Consider the following 22,341-nt stretch of genomic DNA (forward strand, 5'->3'; position numbering starts at 1 on the left):
AATGGTCTCTTTCCATTTCATATAAAGTTGATCTTTTGTATTTCAACCTCTTTAGAGAACGGTATTAAAATCTGGTTTGGGGTTGCATTCTATCTGTACATTGCTGTGGTATCTGTAGTATTGGCATTTCTACAATGTTAAGTCGTTCTATCTGTGAGCAGGACATATTCTTCCATTCATGGTGGTTTATTGGTTTCTCATAGCAATGCTTTATAGTTTTCTTTGTATAGATGTTTTGTTTTTTTTTAGGTTTTACTTTTCCTCTGACTAGATTTATTCCTAAGTATTTCATCTTTTGGTTAGAAATAGCAAATGATATTGTCTTTCTGATTTTGTTTGTAGAGATCCCTTATTTAGTATAAGGAATCCAACTGATTTTTATATGTTGATTAGTATCCTGACACTTTGCTGAATTTTTCAATTAGCTCCAACAATTTTCTTGCCGAATCTTTGGGATTTTCTATGTATAGGATCATATAATCTGCAGGTAGAGTTTTACTTCTTCTTTGCCAATTTGGATGCTTTTAATTTCCTTTTGTTGTCTAATTGCTTTGGATAAAAAGTGCATCCTTGTCTGGTTTCTATTTGCAAGGAGAAGGCTTTCTGTTTCTCTTTGTTCGGGGTAATGTTGGCTGTGGGTTTTGTATATATGCCCTTCTATGTCCTTTTATGTGTTAAGAAGTTTCTCTTCTAGTCCTATTTTGTTGAGGGCTTGTTGGTTTTTAAAATTAGGAATGGGTGTTGTATTTTGTTAAGTTCCCTTTCTGCATTAATTGATATGATTTCATTATTATTTTCCTTTGTTACATTTACGTGATAGATTAGATTAATTTTTTTCTCATGTTAAGTGCTTTCGCATACATGTGAATCCTACTTGATCATAATATAGTATGTTCCTAATCCCTGGTAACCACGAACCTAGTTTCCAACACCCTAGTCTGTCCTTTTGAAAACTGAATAATAAATAGTGTAACTTTTTGAGATTGGCTTTTTTTACTCAACATGTCTGTGACATATATCAGAATGTGTGTATGTGTCAAAGAAAACATATTTTCCTTTTTTGTTCCGGAGTAGTACTCCACTGCATGAATGTGCCATAACGTGCCATCAGCACTTGGTATTGAAAGTTTTGTGTGTGTGTTTTTTTAACATTATTCATCTAATTGATGCATCATCACATTGTAGACTTGAAAGAGCAACATAGCAGACACCAAAAGCTGAAGGGACAAGGGGCATGGGAAGCAGAGATGCCCCAGTTTCAAAGGGTGGGGCCATGACCTCTGAGGTCTCAACATGTTGGGTTATGGCTTTGGGGGTTTCTAAGCGTAGGGACAGTTTTGTAGGTTTTGGTTAGTCAAACACTCACCAACTCAGTTCTGGAATGTGGGGCTGCCTTTAATATGGAGCTGCTAGTCCAAGTTAAATGGGCAGGCAGAGTCTGGGAGGGGCAGTAGGGCAAGCGAACCAGGCCACCACCCAGACAATCAAAGAGAATGGGGCCACTCAAAGCCAAAGGAGCAGAGTTGCCATTCCAGTTGGCCTGGAATGGGGGCCTCTACCCAGAATCCAGAGACCACGGCAAACACTCAGTGTTCTCCAGAACTGGGCCGTTGCCTAGGCGATCTCAGTGACTATTTGGATTGCTTTCAAGGCTTGAGAGCTAAATGTAAATTGTTCTGCTGGGTTTTGAACTTGCTTGGTAACTTTTCCCCTTTGTTCAACTACTCCTATTTGTGATGGAAATGTCCACCTTCTGCCTGTTCCACCGCTGTTCTTTGGCAGCAGATAATGTTTACAAGGGTAAGTAAAAAAAAAAAAAAGGAATTGCTACTAAAATTCTGCCTTATATCTGCAAACATTTATTCTAAACAAAATGCGATTAAACATTTCTGCACCCAACTAGACAAGTTCTCAGCAATACGCTTGTCTTCATCTCCATCAAACAACAAGTCTTCATCATGACTTCCAAGGAGCTATATTGGGCCAGTTAAATTCAAGGCAGCGAGGTCTGCTTAGAAAATGATGCCAAGTGCTTTGTTTTGTTTTGTTTTCCCTCCAAAGGAGTAATATTGAGAGATTTTCTTGAAGGACCCAGGACAATCATGGGGATGCATCAGGAAGGCGTTTCAAGAAAATTGAGAACTGTATTGATGGGAAAAAGACAAAGAAAGGTGCATGCAAGGATTATTTTTAAAATATTGACAATGCGTCTGCTCATTCTCTGAGGACATCCAAGGCTGTCCAATAAAAATTTCATTGGAAAACCTCACCTCATCCAATTTCCACCCTGGATCTTGCTCCTTCGGGTTTCTCTTTGTTCCCGAAACTCAAAGGACATTTTGATGTGGTGGAATCATAGAACTCTGACTTCTTTGGCGGGAGACTGTTGAGTCCGTTCTGACTCTTAGTAAACCTTAGTGATGTACAACAGTTCCAAACACTCTTTGATCCTGTGTCAGCGTCGTCATAATTGTTATGCTTGCAACACTGTCGCTACGACTGCGTCACCCCAGCTCCTCGAGAGTCTTCCTCTTTGCCAGTGACTCCTAACTTTACGAAGCATGATGTCCTCCTCCGGAGACTGGTCTCTCCTGATAACATGTTGAAAGTAGGCGAGACAAAGTCCTAGCCTCTAAGGCATAGTCTGCAGCTCTTGGGGCCATATGCTTCACCAACACCATCACCTAAACGCATCCATCTCTTTCCAGGCTCCCTCCTCTATTGCCCAGCTCTGTCAATCCATCTCTTTCAGGGTCTTCCTCGTTTCCACCAACCATGACAGCCTTTTCTGGGCGGAGCCCTGGTTGAGTATGGATACACACTGGGCTGCAATCTGATAGGTCAGCAGTTTTCAACCACCAGCCACTCCTGGCAGGAGTTGTAAAACTGTCTTCAAATACCTTAGCTGCAAGAAGCATACCGTGTACTGTTTTGCCTGTTAAATAATGTGCTTAGAAGTTTTTGTGTGTGTGTGTGTGTGTGTTTTAACATAGTTAAACTATGTGCTGGCGTAGTTGAAAAACTGTGTTAACTCACCTAGCTGTGGGAGCGTTTGTTTGGTGTTTTCTGAGCCAAATAAAGTATTCAGACTTTTTCTTGTTTGAAAATTGTCATTTATTCATCTAATTAGGAAGTGTGATATCAATTTTTTGTCAGACGACTCATGTTTTGTAATTTTTCATGTAGGTATTTCATGGAAAATATTGAAAAAAATCACGTTTAGGTCACCAAATTTTGAAAAAGAATCCTTATGGTATTAAGTTGTGGGGTCGGGGGAGTTGGGTGGTCAAATAAGTGTTTAATATTTTTTCATGGTTTTAGCACACTAACAGAAGAAGGAACTGGGCTTTAACATTTTTTATTGAAATGGGAGCTTCATGCAAAATATTTAGGGCAAATGATAAGTTTACTTTATCAGACAGAAGTAGAACTGTCTTTAAGCCAGGTCGTTGAGTGGGAGAATCAAGATAGTGTTTTCACAGTCAAATAATGTGCTCAGCACTCTTTGAACACGACGCAGTGGTAGAAAGTTGTAAAATGGTCATTCACGCACATATTTTTATGGTGGTAACACATTTTCAACTTGGAAAATCATTTTAAACTGTTTAAATCACCTATTCCATATGAGAGTCTGTAGTGTTTTCCCGATCAACGAATGTGTTTAGCAGTTCCTTGTGTTCTTAATGTACTATTTACTGGCAAAAGCGGAACGTTTGGGTGTACTCTCCTAATTGCTCGCAAGATTCACCCTATTGGGAGAGAGGCTACATATAGTGTTTTCTGGATCAAGTAATGTGTTTAGCATTTTTTCATGGTTCTACACACTATCAACTTGGAGAAGTCGAAACAACTGTGCTTAATTCACCTAGTTCTTAAAAGACTTGTTATTATGTTTTCCAAGTCAAGTAATAGGGTTAGTCGGTTTCCCTATACCATGCAGTCAGGAGTTGAACATTTGTGTTTAGCTCATCAATTTTCCAGGAGTACTCTGAACCTTGCTTTAACTGTCAAGTTATGGGCTTACCCCTTTTCATGTTGTAATGCACTGTTCTGCCGTTCATCTGTCAGTGTGTTTCTTGCACGTTGCTCTAATGCAAATGGCAGCAAGCCTTCCCTAGCGAATAGACATCAGGAGTTCCAAGCCCAAGCCAGGAGGAAGGATGTGACAGTGTCGTTCTGAAAAACTTGGCCGTTGAAAGCTTTATGAAAAGCAGTGGAACACCATCTGGGAGAGTGCCAGGCGATGAGACCCCCAGATTGGAAGGCCCTCAAAATATGACAGGAAAGGGCTGCCTGATGACACGGACGGAGCCAAGCTTCCAGACCCCTCATTTACTGACCTAGCACAACACAACAATGAGAGGGAACACATTTGAACATGCACGAATAATTGGAACATGGAGTCTTGTGGGAACGGATTGTCTTAAAATGAACTCTGGGAAAGGAATATGGGTGGAATTCTCTGAACGCAGAGACATTGGTGCCAAATTCTCTGAACGCAGAGAATCTGGAGCAGAAAGAACTCTGTCCCAGGCTTCCAAGTAACAAGAGTGCATTTACGGGACATTCTGAACCTCATTTCCTCCTTCAAGTAGGGCAGGACCACACCCTCTACAGTTTGGGCAAGGGCCCATGGGGAGGTGCTGACAGCTCAGCTCAAGGAGCTGAGGCGCTGCATGGTTTGACCTTCATCTGAGATAAAGTAGACACTTCCCCTCTTGTTCCCAGGGAAACTGCTGAAACACAGCATTCTGCCAAAGATCAGCTACACTCCCTGTGCCTGGCTTCATCCTCCCCTCTGGTCCACAAACAAATTGGCTCAAATATTAATGTTTCTTTACTTGCCTTAAAGATAATGTTCACAGACCCTTTGAGTGGGAGCTTGTCACAGCATGCCGGGTACGTGATAGGAATTGTATAAAAGCCTGCCTCGAATAAAGATCTCGGCTTTGGGGTCTCTTCTTGAGCTCTTTATGCCCAAACTTTGTTTCTTCTCTTGATTTTGTTCTTCCATTCTTTTTTATTGTTTTAATTACATCATTTTACCAGGGGCTTGTACAACTCTTACCACAAGCCACACATACATCCATTGTGTCAAGCACTTTTGTACATTTATTTCCCTCATCATTCTCAAAATATTTGCTTTCTACTTGAGCCCTTGGTATTTGCTCCTCCTTTTTTTCCTCCCTCCCTGTACCGACCTCACCCATGAACCCTTGATAATTTATAAACTATTATTATTTTGTCATATCTTACACCATCTGACATCTCCCTTACCCACTTCTCTGCTGTCTGTCCCCCAGGGAGGAGGTTATATGTAGATCCTTGTAATTTGTTACCCCCTTCTCTCTTACTTTCCCTCCACCCTCCCAGTATCACCACTCTCACCACTGGTCCTGAGGAGATCATCTGTCCTGGATTCCCTGTGTTTCCAGTTCCTATCTGTACCAGTGCACATCCTCCAGTCCAGCCGGATTTGTAAGGTAGAATTGAGATCATGGTAGTGTGGAAGAGGAAGCATTTAAGAACTAGAAGAAAGTTGTATGTTTCATCATCATCATCATCATTGCTGGACCCTGAATAGCTCATCTCCTCCCCCCAACCCTTCTGCAAGGGATGTCCAGTTGCCCACAGGTGAGTCCAGGGTCCCCACTCTACACTCCTCCTCATTCACATTGATATGATTATTTTGTTCTTTGATACCTGATACCTGGTCCCATCAACCCTCTAGATCACACAAGCTGGTGTGCTTTTTCCATATGGGCTTTGTTTTTTCTCAGTTAGATGGCCACTTATTTATCTTCAAGCCTTTAAGACCCCAGGCACTATATCTTTTGATAGCAGGGCACCATTAGCTTTCTTCACCACATTTGCTTATGCACCCACTTGGTCTTCAGCGAATGTGCCAGGAAAGTGAGCATCTCAGACTGCCGAATTGTTAGGACAAAGTGTTCTTGTGTTGAGGGAGTACTTGAGTAGGGGCCCACTGCCCACCTGTTTCCTTAATACTAAATACTTAATACTAAACCTATAAATATATGTACATAGATATTTTCCCCCCTCGTCATATATAAGTATATTTACATCTATATTTGCCTGTATTTAGATCTCTATAAATGCCATTTGCCTCCTAGTTTTTTCCTCTATTTCTTTTTACTTTCCTCTTGTCCCACTATCATGTTCAGCCTTCATTTGGGTTTCAGGAATTCCTCTTGGTTACATTGTCCTTGATCCAGCCCTGCCAGACCTCCTACACCCTCCTTGCCATTGATTTTGGATCACTTGTTAGTCCCTTCTCCCTGGGTTTGTTAACCCCTACTTCCTTTCCCCTGTCTCCCCTTCTCCCATGTCCCCTCAGAACGACCATCCTGTTCTTTTTTCTTCCAGTTTGTTTATCCCAGCTATCCCTTCCAGGTAGACATGCAGCAACAATATGCACCCACAACAAAACTGAGCACAACGAAGCAACAAGAGAAAATAAACCATTAGCTACAATAACAACAAACCTATAAATAGTTCAAGGTCTATTTGTCGTCCTTTAAAAGTGCTTTCCAGTCGAGTCTGATGGGGTGCCATTCTCTGGCCCCACATCTATCCTTGGCATTCCCTGGGGACATCATTGCTCTGCTCCCCCTGCTGCTGTGCTGCACGCCCCCAGTGTCTGGCTTCAGTGTAGTGGGCTCAGGGCAGGCACAATTCCCACTGTGTGTCTGTAGTGTTGTCCCCTGTGGTGCTATGGGTTGTTGAGGAATGTTGTGTCTCGTGATGGCGACAGCCCTGGGTTATCTCTGTGCATTGGCTGCTCTGAGCAGTAATATTGTCCTCAGGGCTTGGTGGGCCAGAATGTGCTTCACTCTTTTTTTCCCTCCCACCTCGTTGTCTCCTGTGCTCTGATCAGCCAAGTCCCTCTCCTTGAGCTCTGAAGTGAATTCTTATGAGGGGGAGGGTGGTGCTGTCCACTTAGTTGGTAATGGGGCCGGCCCCTTATTCTATTCTTTTTAACTGCCACTGTGTCCTCTTTTTCTTCATCGATTTGTGAGCTGGCTTTCACAGTCTCAGAAAAATCCAGTCTCATATCTGAAGTTGTTTAAAAAAAAAAAGCCCAAAGAAATGGAATACAAAAAATTCATATCCTAGGTATTAGTGTGCTTGGATGGTATTGTATTGAACACTTTTAATTGGACAGTCCTATGGCCTTACATGCCAGGAATGACACGTTGAAGAGGAAAGATATTGCATTTATTATAAAAAAGAACATTTCAAAATCTATCCTAAAGTGATAGGGTATTATCCATACACCCACAAGGAAGACCAGCTAATGTAACTATTATTAAAATTTATATACCAAACATCATTGCCAAAGATGACGAAACTGATTATTTTTGCCAACTTCTGCTGCCTGAAATCGATTAAACATGCAAACAAGATGCTTATTGGTGATTGGAATGCAAAAGTTAAAATTAGAGTTAGCAGTTGGACAATATGGTCTTCCTTATAGAAATAACCTTGAAGTTGCATGACTGAATCTTTCAAGATCAATAGCATATTCATTGCAAATATCCTTTTCTTTTAAAATTAATTAATTAATTAATTTCGCAAATATCCTTTTCAACAACGTAAATGAAAACTATAACATGGACTTTGCTGGGTGAAATACACAGGAATCTAATTGGCCACACGTATGGAAAGATACCATGGGACAGCTCTATATTATCAGTATGAAAAAGTCCAGGGACCACTGTAGAACAAACCATCAATTGCACACATGCAAGCTGAAGTTGAAGAAAATTAAAACAAGTTCATCAGAGCTAATGTCCACCTAAATTGAGAGACCACCTCAAGAGTAAATTTGACCTATTGAACATTAATAATTGAAAGCCAGATGAATGATGGCATGATACCAAGAACATCATGCATGAAAAATCAAAGGTTTAGTAAAAAGACAGCAAAGGAAAAATATACCGATATGGATGGAAAAAAAGGGATTCTGAAACTTTCTTCTAACTATAGAATAGTCCAAAAATAAGGGAAGAAATGATGACGTAAAAGAGCTGAAGAGAAGATTTCAAAAGGGAGTTTGAGAAGCTAAAAGACGAAGCTAAGTATTTTAATCAAATGTGCAAAGACCTGAAAGAACTGGGGGGAAAAATTAAGCCTAGAGTTGCAACATTGAAAGATTCTAAGGACAAAATATTAGACACTGCAGGAAATGTCCAAAGAAGATGGAACGAATACACAGACTCACTGTGTCCCAATGAATTGATCAACATTCAACCATTTTCAGGAGACAGTCTATGACCAAGCATTAATGGTATGGAAGGAATAAGTTCAGCCTTCACTGCAAGCATTGGCCAAAAACAAACATCCCGGAATTGGCAGGATACCAGTGGAAATGGTTCAGCAAATGGGCAAATCACTCATTTTACCACAAGATGTGGGAGACAGCTACCTGGGCAACTGACTAATTGGAAGAGATGCATATTATTTCCCATCACAAAAAAAAGATGATCGAATAGAATGTGGAAATTATCTAACAATATCATTAGTGTTAAAGCATAAAGATGTCACTTTGAGGACTGTGTTGGGCTGGATTCTCTAGTGAAGCAAAACCAGTGTGGCTGCATGTGTATGTACATCAAGAGTTCTGTATCAAGAAATGACCCACACAGTTGTAGAACCGAGTTAAGTCCAGCCCAGCTCAAACCCATGGGTCAGATGAAACCTGGAGGCTTCTCCTGATTCCTGTAGCTGTAGGGGGTGCCAAACAGGAAACAGGAAGACCACAGTCTGGTGGATGCAGAGGGGACTGAATCCAAAATTGGCTAAATGAATCCCAGGTTCACAGTCTGTTGGTGGCTCTTGGGATTGGCAGGTGATACGATAAGAGGTCGAAGAATCCAAATCAAGAAGTGAGCTAGCTTCCATATACTGTCAATTTACACTAAGGTAGGCCACATCCAGCAGGAAACCTGCCTCATTTTATCAAGGCTGTGATCAGATTAAGGAGGTCTATACTCCCCACCACTACTTGACAGCTTCGTGCATGGGAGCTCAGACCATGGGAGAATCCTGGCCTACTCAAGTTGACATCAAGCCCGACTCTCACAAGGACCGAGATGTGCCTGATGCAGGCTGTAGAAGTCTCCATCATTTTGTATGCATGTGAAAGCTGAACCGTGATGAAGGAAGACTGAAGAAGAATTGAGGCATCTGAATTTTAGTGGTGAATATTGAGAATACCATGGACTGCCAGAAGAACAAACAGATTTCTCTTGGAAGAAGTACGGTCAGAATGCTCCTTAGAAGCTAGGATAGTGAGATTTCTTCTCATGTACTTTGGGCTTGTTATCAGGAGAGACCAGCTCCTGGAGAAGGGCATCATGCTTGGTAAAGTCACGAGTCATGAGTCATTGAAAAACAGGAAGAGTCTCAAGAAACTGGATTGACACAGTGGCTGCAATTGTAGCTCAAACATAACATCATCATCGACAACAATGCCATGACACCTAGCAACAACACATTAGCTACTGGCAAACGTTGAAAGACCGTGTTTATGTCACCTGGTTGTGAGGAAGAATTCCTACACTAATGTCTTGACCAAATAATATTTTTAACACATTGTTTTTGTAACACACTAATGCCAAAAGTGAAAAAATTTTGTTTCACTTGCCTTGTTGAGAGGCATTTAAAGATGTCTTTTGTGCTTGTGACTTGCTATAAAATTGGCTAAGTGGAGAAACTGTAGAGCTCAGCTAGTGTAGTGGGCATTTCAACGTATTCTTTTTCCAACCTAGCAATACGTTTGCTCTTTAAACACATTATCTACTGGCCAAGGGGAGCAACTGTGTTTAAACCAACTCATGGCAAGCAAGAATTATATTTTTCTCCCCTACATCAAAGAATGTGTTCATCGGTTGTTTCATTTTTTTGGTTATTGTTTCTTTATTGAGTTTTTAAATAAATAGAAAATTCCAAAGGTGGAAAGGTCACATGAAAATAGTCCAGCCATTTGCTTCCCACTGCATACAGGCAATCCAGCCTTGGTTTATATAATATCCTTCCAGTATACACAGAGCACTACATTGGTATTTGGGGGGTGGGAGTGGGGATCTAATTCCTGTCCTGGATGTATTTTTAAATTCTGAATACATGAGGGAAGCAGGTTTGAAGATATCTAGAGTAGAACTCTGCTCCAGAGACTTTTCATACCTATGAGCTTCCGGAAGCAGATAGCCAGGTCTTCTGATCGGGCATCAAGGGCTTCAACATTTTGTGTCAACCAGGTACTCCCCATAAGTTTGTCTTCAACAAGGGGCGACCAGAGAGTTGAGTCCATTTTAAACACGTGCCAAATATACTCTTCAATCTCCTTTGAAAGTGGACAAATGCCTAGGCCAAATGCAAAGGACCATGACGTTCTGAGTTGAGATCGCCTTCTACGAACGGGAGCAGCCGAGTATCAGCTGATACTGGTCAAACGAGGAGAGAACTGGCTAAGGAACATCCGTTTGGGGGTTGGCTGATCAATTGGTGTTCACATCTGAGGCCACAAATTTAGAGCTCTTGTTAGAAATAAATCATTTCCAACCACTTGTGCTTAGATTTTCTTAAGAGTCTGGAGGGAAACTTTTGGGGCTGGGATGAGACTGCTTACTTGTCCATCCTCACAGGGTGTTCACAGCAGCCAGCTCTTGGGCCTTGCTGTGTCATCCAGGGTGTCAGAGGAAACCAGCTTCCAACAACCGAAGAGCCAGACGGTGCAAATGTAGGCGCTAACACATAAAGATTATAGTAAAGTCACAGCGGATAAGAAAGATAGGACAAAAAAAAAAAAAAAAAAGAAAGATAGGACAGAGAGTAAAATAAAGAAGTTAGACCCATTTTATGGTAGCATGTTCACCTCCTCTCCTCTTGATGAACCACGTGGAATTGGGAAAAGTGGCAGAGAGGCTACTATCTTGGGACATTTACAGGTAGGCTTAAGACATGTGTATTCAGTAGTTACATGCATCACAGGTGGGTGGGATCTACATTAAGCTCCCTGAGCTCACAAGTGAGGAAACCTAATACCTGAGGGGGGTTGGGTGGCCCAGCTGGAAAAGAGGACAAAAGGATGATGTCTGCTTCTATAGGGAGATACCTGTGCTCACATTTAGGCAGCAGGGCTGTTAGGGAAGAATCTGTGGGAATGATGTTTAAAGCAGGATCATGAACTTGGACTTAACCTCTAGCTTGTCAAAGTGGAGGCTTTCCTACTGTGGAATACTAGCTTTCTAGATTCCCTGTGTGATAAATTAGGGAATATGGTCCTCTTCATATTTCCCTCAGTTTTAGTTTCCCCACATTTCCCCCTTCTGTATTATGTTTAATATTTAATAGCGTTATAGAAGCTACATGATTTATTTTCATATCTCTTAGCTTCCTATAGAAGCAGCTTGAGACTTTGAGTATCAAAATTATGACAATGAGCAGTAGTCAGACCAGAACTTAGGTTGTGTGAAATACTTTCAACCCAAGCATGTGTAATCCACCCATCTATACCATCCAGCAACTGTTTAATCTCCTCAGAGCTAGGGGATATCTTAAGTCTATCCTCGATTGTATGGAAGATATCCTTTTTTTAGCTGAATCACATCTACAGAAAAGTTTCCCCTAGATTCTGAAAATGCTTTCTAATCAAATTTCAATCAAGCAATGTTTCATTGTATGAGTAAGGGGTTACAAAGAAATCAATCACATTCCAATGGCATCATGGCATTAATTAATGTTGCAAGTCTATTATCTTGATCTTTCAGTCTGTTGTCAATAGTAAAATGTTCAGTTATGATTGAGTCCCAGAGTGTCTCATAGACAGCGTCAGCAAGGGTAGAAATGTCTCAGCAGGCAGCATTTGCCATTCTCGGGAATCCGTGAGCTCTTCTTGATGTTTTGGATAACTTCAGCAGCAAGACAGAGCTCTCTGGGCTGTTCTCAATTCTCAGCCCAGAGCATCAGCTGTCTTTCCCCTTATGGGCCTTGTTGGCTGAAGAGAAATCCATTGATCTCCTTTGCTTGTGAAAATATAAACAAATAGTTCCTCCCTTTGGGCTGTTAGCAACGTGGAAATAGAATCATTGCTAAAATTCAGTGGTTTGGGGGCCCACCAAGCCTTGACATCGAGTTTCCCACTCAGAGCAGCCAATCCACAGAGAGGACCATATGGCCAGCCACACTATGAGACATGACATCCCTCACTGACCCATAACCCTACAGGGAACAACACGAGACACAGTCTGGGAATTGCACCTGATCTGTTCCCGCCACACCGAGGCAAAACACTAAGGGTGTGCAACAGAACAGCAAGGGGAACAGAGCAAGGAAGTCCTGAGGGAATACCAAAAATAGACTTTGGGGCCAGGGCTTGGCACCCCATCAGATTCGACCGGAAAAACACTCCTACATGCCAACAAAGAGTCCTTGAACTAACTACAAGTGTTTCTTTCCTTTTTTTTTTTTTAACTTTTCTTTCTTATGGTTGCATTTTGTTATTTTATTTTTTTTGTCATTGGCTTGTTGTTTTATTTTATTTTGTTGCTTGGTTTTTCTCTGTCTTGTTTTTGTGCATGTTATTATCTCCGCAGGTCTGTCTAAATATAAAAGGCTGGATGAACAATCTGGAGGAGAAAACAATGGGATCGATGGTTCCAGGGGGACATGGGATTGGGGGAGGTGGGGGGAAAGGAAGTGCTGTTAACAAACCCAGGGACAAGGGAAAAACAAGTGATCCAAATCAGGGGTGAGGAGGGTGTAGGAGGCCAGGTAGGGCATGATCAAAGGTAATCTAACTGAGAGGAATTATTGAAACCCAAATGAAGGCTGAGCATGATAGTGGGACAAGGAAGTAAAAGGAACTAGAGGAAAGAGCTAAGAGGAAATTGGCCTTTCTAGAGGTCTAAATCAAGGCATGTACATATGTAAATATATTTATATATGAGGATGGGGAAATAGATCTATGTGCATATATTTATAGGTTTAGTATTAAGGTAGCAAATGGACATTGGGCCTCCACTCAAGTACTTCCTCAATGCAAGAACACTTTGTTCAGTTAAACTGGCATTCAATGATGCTCACCTTCCCAACACAATCACTGAAGACAAAGTGGGTGCATAAGCAAATATGGTGAAGAATGCTGGTGGTGACCAGCTATCAAAAGATATATTGTCTAGGGTCTTAATGACTTGAAGGTAAACACGCAGCCATCTAGCCCAGAAGCAAAAAAGCCCACATGGAAGAAGCACACCAGCCTGTGTGATCATGAGTGATGTAGTTCGTTTATTGTGCCAACCTGGCTGATAAACACACGTGGGGTTAATTGAAGGATAAAGGGATAAATGGCTCAATGAGTCTCGCCTTTCTACTTCTCGGGTCTCTTACTTTGTAATGGTCCCACCAGGGTGCAGCTGATTAGCAGTTCCCTGCTTCAACTGGCAAGGCTGACTTCCTGCAAGACATCCCCAAGGAGAAGCCACATGGACCTAACCGATGCAGCCCTGGGTGCTGGAGCAGCTGTGTGGAGACCCTGCCAGCGCTGAGATGCTTATACATTCACTGATTCGGCTTTCCTCTTGCAGTCGGCATCATAGTGTGTATTTTGTGAGATGGAGGAGGACTTGGTGGATTGGTGTTGGACATATGGGTTAATGTTGGACTTGTAGCCTTGGGCAGCACTGGGTTGGGATGTTTTCTTGATGTGCACTTACCCTTTATATAAAACTGTCTCTTATACATGAGTTTCTGTGGATTTGTTTCTCTAAAGTACCCAGATGAATACAATGAGTTATCAAAGGGATCAAGTATCAGGTATCAAAGAACAAAAAATCATATCATTGTGTGCTCACCTCCCCAAAACAATCGCTGAAGACATGGCTGCATAAGCAAATATGGTGAAGAAAGCTGAAGGTGCCCAACTATCAAAAGATAGAGCACCTGGGGTCTTAAAGGCCTGAAGGTAAACAAGTGGCCATCTAGCTCAGAAACAACAAAGCCCACATGGATGAAGCACACTAGCCTGTGAGATCACGAGGTATCAAAGGGATCTGGTATCAGGCATCAAAGAACAAAAAATCATATCACTGTGAATGAGGGGGTAAACAGAGTTGAGACCCAAAACCCATCTGTAGGCAACTGGACACCCCCTTACAGAAGGGTTGTGGGGAGGAGATGAGCCAGTCAGGGTGCAGTGTAGCAACAGTGAAACATACAACTTTCCTCTAGTTCCTAAATGCTTCCTCCCCACCCACTATCATGATCCCAATTCTACCTTACAAATGTGGCTAGACCAGAGGATATACCCTGGTACAGATAGGAACTGGAAACACAGGGAATTCAGGAAAGATGATCCCTTTAGGACCATTGCTGAGAGTGGCGATATGGGGAGGCTGGAGGGAAGGTGAGGTTGAAAGGGGGAACCGATCACAAGTATCTACATATAACCTACCCCCTGGGGATGGACAACAGAAAAGTGGGTGTAGGGAGATGTAGGACAGTGTAAGATATGACAAAATAATAATTTATAAATTACCAAGTGTTCATGAGGGAGGGGACAGCGGGGAGAGAGGGGAAAAATGAGGAGCTGGTACCAAGGGCTCAAGTTGAAAGCAAATGCTTTGAGAATGATGATGGCAACAAATGTACAAATGAGCTTGACACAATTGATGTATGTATGGATTGTGATAAGAGTTGTATGAGCCCCTAGTAAAACGATTTAGAAAAAAAAAAGACTGGGTGGTTTCCTCATCTTTTCATCACCCTTCATCTTTCTCCACACCTGGTTGCATCCTCCTAAGATAGTGGGTCTCAACCTGTGGATCATGACCCCCCTTTGGGCATCGAACGACCCTTTCACAGGTGGTGCCAAAGACGACCAGAAAACACGTATTTTCCGATGGTCTTAAGAACTGAGACTCCTCTATTTGTCTCCCAGAGGGTCCGCCCACATGCAGATATGCCCACATAGAAGTACCCTGTGTGAAGACTGTTACCCATGCTACACCCATGCTTCAAGACAAAATGTCATTTATTTGTCATTAGAAATAAATATTTCACATTGTATAATTATATATTTTATGATTAATAACTATGCTTAAATGTGTTCAATTTGTAACAATGAAAATATATCCTGCTTCCCACCACCACCATGATCCAAATTCTACCTTGCAAGTCTGGATAGAGCAGAGGTTGTACACTGGTGCATATGGGAGCTGGAGGCACAGGGAATCAGGGTGGATGATACCTTCAGGACCAGGGGTGTGAGGGGCAATACTGGGAGAGTTGAGGGTGAGTGGGTTGGAAAGGGGGAACTGATTACAAGGATCTACATGTGACCTCCTCCCTGGGGGATGGACAACAGAAAAGGGGGTGAAGGGAGACGCCGGATAGGGCAAGATATGACAAAATAATAATTTATAAATTATCAAGGGCTCATGAGGGAGGGGGGAGTGGGGAGGGAGGGGGGAAAAAGAGAACCTGATGCCAAGGGCTTAAGTGGAGAGCAAATGCTTTGAAAATGATTAGGGCAAAGAATGTACAGATGTGCTTTATACAATTGATGTATGTATATGTATGGATTGTGATAAGAGTTGTATGAGCCCCTAATAAAATGTTTACAAAAGAAAATATATCCTGCATATAAGATATTTACATGGCCGTCAGGGGAAGCCAGCCTCTAACACATCATTACGGGTCTGGTAGGCACAATTGTACAGTGATAATAAGTAAAGATCATAGTAAAGTTATAGAGAGCATGAGAGATAGAAGGGAAGTATTTAAATAAATGGAGTCAGACACGATTCATGGCCGCATGCTCACCTCAGCCCCACTCGATGGTCCACGTGGAGAGAGAGAGAGAATCTTTAATGCTAGCCCAGGCCTTTTATATTCTCTGGGGACATGCAAGCCTCCTAATTACAGGTGAGGACATACGTCACAGGTAGGGCTGTACTATAGGTAATACAGTAATAAGAGCGGGTGGTCTAGGGAAATATACACAATAGGGAGAGGAGGGATTGGGGGTATACATGTGACAATATGGCCGTCTCCTAGATTTAGGATGGCAACATAACTTTGGATGTCAGAGTCAGTTTGGCCTGTTCCCTGACTCAACTGATGGAGATCATTATTGGTAGGGTGTGAACGCTTGGTCTCAGGCCTCAAGGAGGAGTAGCTTATTGTCCCCCAGTAGCAGGGAGTGAGGCCTCCCCTGTAGTCTGGTGACTAACTGCCCTCGGGGAGGATGTCTGTAAGCCTCTGACCTCTCCGCACACATGGTGATTCATAAAATAGCAAAATTGCGGCTATGAAGTAGCAACGAGAATAAGTTTATGGTTGGGGGTCTGCATGAAAGGGTCGAGGCATTAGGAAGGTTGCGAACCATTGTCCTAGGAGAGTCCATGAGCTTTCTCCTGCAGAGACATAAGTGAATAGACCTTCCTCCAGGGGATTAGTGGACCTGGATCCCAAATGTGATCTCCATCTTCCTGGCACTTCTTAGGATCAGCTTTTTCTGTAGGGGTGAAAATGTGTTTATCTGCCCTAATTTTGTTAGAAGCTCTAAGGAGAACGTGTTTTTAGTTAAAAAGACTAAACGAAGTGTGTCATACATAGAATTTCTCTTCCTTTCCCCCTTCTGTTTTAACAATGGAGATTTTTATGGCTCTATAAGCAATCTCAGGCAACTTGCTTGGTTTTAAACCTGTTAAACTAGTTAGATGGACTTTATTATGCAAAGTTTGACTTCTTGCTCTCATTAGCTATAGAGGGAACTTATAAAAAACTGACATCAGACAAAATCATAATTTATAAATCATGAGGGATGGGTTAGAGGGGAGGGAGGGGAATATATGAGGAACTGAAGGCAGGGGCTTAAGCGGAGAGCAAATATTTTGAGAATGATGAGGGCAATGAATGTACTAATGTGCTTTATGCAATTGATATATGTATGGATTGTGATAAGAGTTGTATCAGCCCCTAATAAAATGATTAAAAAACATTAAATAAAATATTTTTAAAAGAAAGTTAAAAAATAAAACTGACATCAGATGGAACTTCTGAGCTTTCTTTTTTTTTTTTCCAATGTATCCATATTCAGCTTTATTTGGAGTTAGTCATCTATCAAGAGTGCACATCAAAAGAGTAGAAAAAAAATAAAGGAACCCATCCAAAAGCTTCCCTGGCAAGTGGGAGGGAGGGCACAGTGTTAGGATCCGTTTGGAGAAGGAAATGTTCTCCAGGTCATGGATGCCGTTTTTGTCTATGATTCGAACGCTGAAGGCTGGCAGATTCAGGATGAAGCGTTTCTGGAGCTCCTCCAGACATTTCCTGAGAAGCTCCACTGCTTTCTCGCATGAGATGGTTGGTGTATAGTATCGATCCAGAATACTGAGAGTCAGGAAGGCACTGTAACCATGGGCTGCAAAGGGGGCCTTTGCTAAGGCTGCCAGGTAGTCCATGTAGTAGAGTGCTGAGCCCTCATGCTCATCAAAGCCAGCCAGGAGCAGGTTGACATGATATGGAGTCCGACTCTGAAGACAGTCAGCCAGGTTTCAGCGAGTGAAATTAGCTGCTGCTGTGGGAGACAATTCATAGCCATTTCGCATCTTATAAAGCTGCACGTTTTTCTGAATATATTCTGCAAATTGCACAGTGTCGCCAGCCTCTCCAACACACAGGAGTAAGATTTTTTCACTCATCTTAAACATCTTGTCATGATCGTCCTTCATTTGGACAATGTTGCTGGCGGCCACCCTGTCGGAGGCGACCAGGACGTAGTCCGGGCCCTGGATGCCGATGAGGTACTCCATAGCGGAGGCAGGTCGGACGCGGCAGATTCGACCGCACACAAGTCTCGCTGGCTTCTCGGCCCTACCGGTGAGACAGCCACTTCTGAGCTTTCTTAACACAGGATCATTTGAAAGATTTTCTGTTCTTTTCTTTCTTAGATCATTTTACTGGGGGCTCTCACAACTCTTGTTACAATCCACACATCAATTGTATCAGACATATTAGTACATCGTCTTTTCTAGACATTTACTTTCCATTGAGCCATTGGGATCAGCCCTTGTGATCAGCTCCTTTGTTTTTTCCTCCCTCCCTGAAATGTTTTTCAAAACAATTCTAGCCATTTAAAAAAATAACTTATAAAACAGATCTTTTCCCATCAGTTTATAGGTGTGACTACAGGCTTACTTAAATCGTATTGCCCTTTAGGCCTTTTAAAGTGTACGGTTTTACCATTTTGCAATATTCTGTCTTGATTAGCTTCTCTTATTCCCTCCATGCTGGATTTGGGGTAAGTTAGTGAGCTGGCCTTTGGCCCTTGTTGATGTCTTATGAGAGTGTCCCCATGCCCAGAATTTAAAACCCTTTTTGCTTCAATTTCTAATTGCATGTGGGGCCACTGTTGATTCCCGACAACAGCATTCCAAAAGATGGTCAGACTTGTCAGGTATTATTTCCTAATAGGTATAAATTTTAACTCCAGAAATGCAAGAAAGCCAAAATAATTGGCTTAAGCTATCTTCCTTCTTTATATAAACCATGGTACATCAGAATTAACCACTGTGCTAATTTTTCCTTCAGAGTCCTGATCAATAACTACAGTAATAATCTGAACACCTTGACATTTTTCTTTTTTTTTTTAAAACATTTTATTAGGGGTTCATACAACTCATCACAATCCATACATATACATACATCAATTGTATAAAGCACATCTGTACATTCTTTGCCCTAATCATTTGACATTTTTCTAATAAATGCTCCATACTTCTTTTAGGTAGTGGACACCCAAGTACGGCTCTTAATAATTTCTGGTTTAATTACAGCTTTTAGTTTTTCTTCACAATTTTGAATAATTTGAGTATTGATTTGAATGCCTTAAAAACTTAGGTTAAATTTCCCTGGCAAAAGCTGTCCTGTTCTTTCAAGAAGAGGCTCCTGCTTTGGGGTATTAATAGACTGTGGGTGGGTGGGGTTCTTGAGCCTTTTCTTGGTTAGTCAAACTTACTGCAGCAAGAACAAAGGCTGGGACTACCTGGCAATCAGGGAACTGGGGTTATAAGCAACGATGGCTTTGTTAACCCAAATAATTGAGTACATCATGTCTTGCAAGAAGTTCAGGAACCCTAAGTAGACCTCAACCTGCACCCTCATTGCACACTTCCTGGGGAAGGGCCTGCAGTTCTGTTTGGAGTGTGGGTCTTGGATCTGAGCAGGTGTGTCAGGGACAGGGCAGGGAAGCTGGACAACCCACTGAGAAACACCCTAAGGATAAGAGAGTAGTCAAGAAAACTCCACTGAGAAACACCCTAAGGATAAGAGAGTAGTCAAGAAAACTCCACTGAGAAACTGCTGTAAAACGCACACATTCAAGGACCCTGTGATTAGTAAACTCTCTGTCACCTCGAGCATCCATGGTGGGAAAAGAAAGGACCTAGAGAAACCACACTCACAGCTTGTCATAACCTAGAAGGTCCCCCGACACTTCTGTCGCGACCAAAAGAGGGAAAGTGAGGGATGGCTGCCACGCTGATCGGAAGTCACCCTATCATGTACCCGGCATGCTGTGACAAGCTCCCACTCAAAGGGTCTGTGAACATTATCTTTAAGGCAAGTAAAGAAACATTAATATTTGAGCCAATTTGTTTGTGCACCCTGAACATCATGACAATTCAGTTCTCATGTTTGTGTAAGCACAATGAATACCCCGACATTGCACTACACTGGGCATCTCCGCTCTGAGGAGACTGAGCTGATACAATTAAATTATAGACATGGAAAAATAGAATCACATCATTAAAAACATCTCTGGGAAAGAATTTTGAAAAGAATAAAAATGTGAATTTTTAGCGAATGGAAGTTAAATTTGATCATATCAGTATGTTTGCACAGTGTCAGGGGAAGCCAGCCCCTAACACGTCATTACGGGTCCGGTAGGCGCAATTGTACAGCGATAATAAGTAAAGATCATAGTAAAGTCATGGAGAGCATGAGAGACAGAAGGGAAATATAGGAATAAATGGAGTCAGACACGATTCATGGTAGCATGCTCACCTCTGCCCCGCTCGATGGTCCACGTGGAGGGAGAGAGCGAGTGAGCTCTAATGCTAGCCCAGGCTATATATATTTATTAGGGGCTCATACAACTCTTATCACCATCCATACATATACATACATCAATTGTATAAAGCACATCCATACATTCCCTGCCCCAATCATTCTCAAAGCATTTGCTCTCCACTTGGCTTTTTATATTCTCTGGGGACATGCAAGCCCCCCAATTACAGGTGAGGACATACGTCACAGGAAGGGGCTGTGCTCTAATAGAAAGAGGAGGGATTGGGGGTATACATGTAACAAGATGGGCGGATCCTAGATTTAGGATGGCAGCTTAACCTTGACCTGTTCTCTGGATCTCCACAGGAACCATGATCAGTAGGGTGTAAACCCCACCTACTGGAACCAAATAGATGACTGCAGGCATCCATTGTCCTTAACAACAGGGGGTGGGGCCCACTGCGGTCTGGCAACTCACAGGCCCTCAGGGAGGATGCCTGTGAGCATCTGACCTCCCCCGACAGCACAGTAATGAAATTAGTCATTAGAGATATTTATCAAATTAAAAACATAGATGCGTTTATTTGGTAGATTTTAATTTTGGCTTCATGTCTAAGAACTCTTCACCTAGCAATTTTTCCTGCTAATTTTCTTCGATATTTTCCTGTAAACGCTATACACTTCTACACATTGTACTTCAGCTCATCCATTTTGAGTTAAGTTGTATTAAGTATGAGGTTAAGCTCCATTTCTTCAACCATTGGATATGCAATTGCTCCTACATTAACTGCAGAAAATACTACTCTACCTTTATTTTAATTATTTTGTTGAGTTTACCACAAATTGAGTTCTCTATTCTGTTCCATCTATCTGTTTAGCTCTCCCTCACCAACCCCACAGTTGTCCATTGCAGCTACAGAGTAACCATTCACTTCAAGTTAGAGAACCCAGGTCACTGATGAACCCACACACAATTGTAACAAAAGCTAGTGATCCTTTATTAGCCAATGGCCATGGGGCAGCTAGAGCCTCATTCTCCCAATTCTCGGTTAAAAGCAGAGTGTGTTGTGTTTAGCACGGAAAACAAAGTGAAGGGGATATGGGAATCTAGAAAGGGCTGTGGGCTGATTCGGGAAGTATCAGGAGTCGACGAAGGCTGCGGATGGTGGCTTGGAAGAGAGGGGGTGATGGCCACGCTGGGTCAGGTGCACACAGTGGATCTGGTATATTTGCTAGGGGGCCGAGGGACTGTGGGGGCCAAAGCCCAAGTTAGTCCAGGATACCAATAGTCAGCTGACAGGTTCGTAGTGTTGAAAACATTGGGTTGCAGGTCCCTTCTGGACAAAGCTTTTGTCAGGGACCCCCTCCAAACTGAAATTAGTTCCGTTTTCTTAGGTCCTTTTGCCCTGGTTCCAACAGCTACACCATTCCGGTTCGGGCACAGGTATCCCCTTGTGTCAGACCACCCTCTATGTCCATGGTAGTCACGTGGGCAGATATAAAAGGGGGTGGCTTGGAGGTCAATTTCATAGCTACAGTCTCCACACCCAGCATGCCGGAGCCCTCTGAGAGGGCTACAAAACATGGACCACATACACACAAGGTGTAAACAGCGCCCATGTCAGCCTGGAGAAGGGCCGACTGGCTGGGAGTCCAGGAGATTTGGGCAGCGTCATTTCTTTGTACTGATTTGAGTAAGTTTACAATCTCTGGCTTTGGCTATTAGGAGAACCCATAACAGGGGAAGCAAGTGACAGAGTAACATGCTTCTGCCAGAGTTGAGGCAGACAGGCTCATGCCTGGGAACAAGAGTCCCGGAGGACGCTGCAGCTGGAAGGCACAGGTTTGGCACGAGGGAAGTGGAGCCAGGAGGGCTGTCCCACCACCTCCCCGGTGGTTGGGGTGGGCAGAATGACAGTGCAAGGGCCCCTTTGGGTTGCTGATAGCCCTTTCCCTACTCCTTGATGTAGATGGAGTCCCCACGCTGGAACGAATGGCAGGGAGTGGAGACAGGAAGCGGGAGCCTGGGTTGGACCTGACTGTGCACCTTGGACCTGCACCTGCTGGGGAGACTGAAGATACTGAAGCAGGGACTGGTTAGTTATACCCGCAAAGGTGGGGCTGGTCAGTCGAGGCAACAGGGGTGGGGCTGCCCAAACATAATTTCCAAAGGGGTGAACTTTTCTTCATAGGGAGTGTATCGGCCAGCAACAGGACTAGAAGAAGCAATGGCCACTTTTTCCTGGTCTC

The 22,341-nt window shown here is 42.7% G+C and overlaps 1 pseudogene; it reads right to left on the reverse strand.

Moving 5' to 3' along the window:
• Positions 1-17,090: 17,090 nt before the first annotated feature.
• Positions 17,091-17,908, reverse strand: LOC142431397 (proteasome subunit beta type-2 pseudogene; annotated as a pseudogene).
• Positions 17,909-22,341: the final 4,433 nt, after the last annotated feature.

The sequence above is a fragment of the Tenrec ecaudatus genome, chromosome 18, assembly GCF_050624435.1.
Source record: "Tenrec ecaudatus isolate mTenEca1 chromosome 18, mTenEca1.hap1, whole genome shotgun sequence".
NCBI classification, from domain to species: domain Eukaryota; kingdom Metazoa; phylum Chordata; class Mammalia; order Afrosoricida; family Tenrecidae; genus Tenrec; species Tenrec ecaudatus.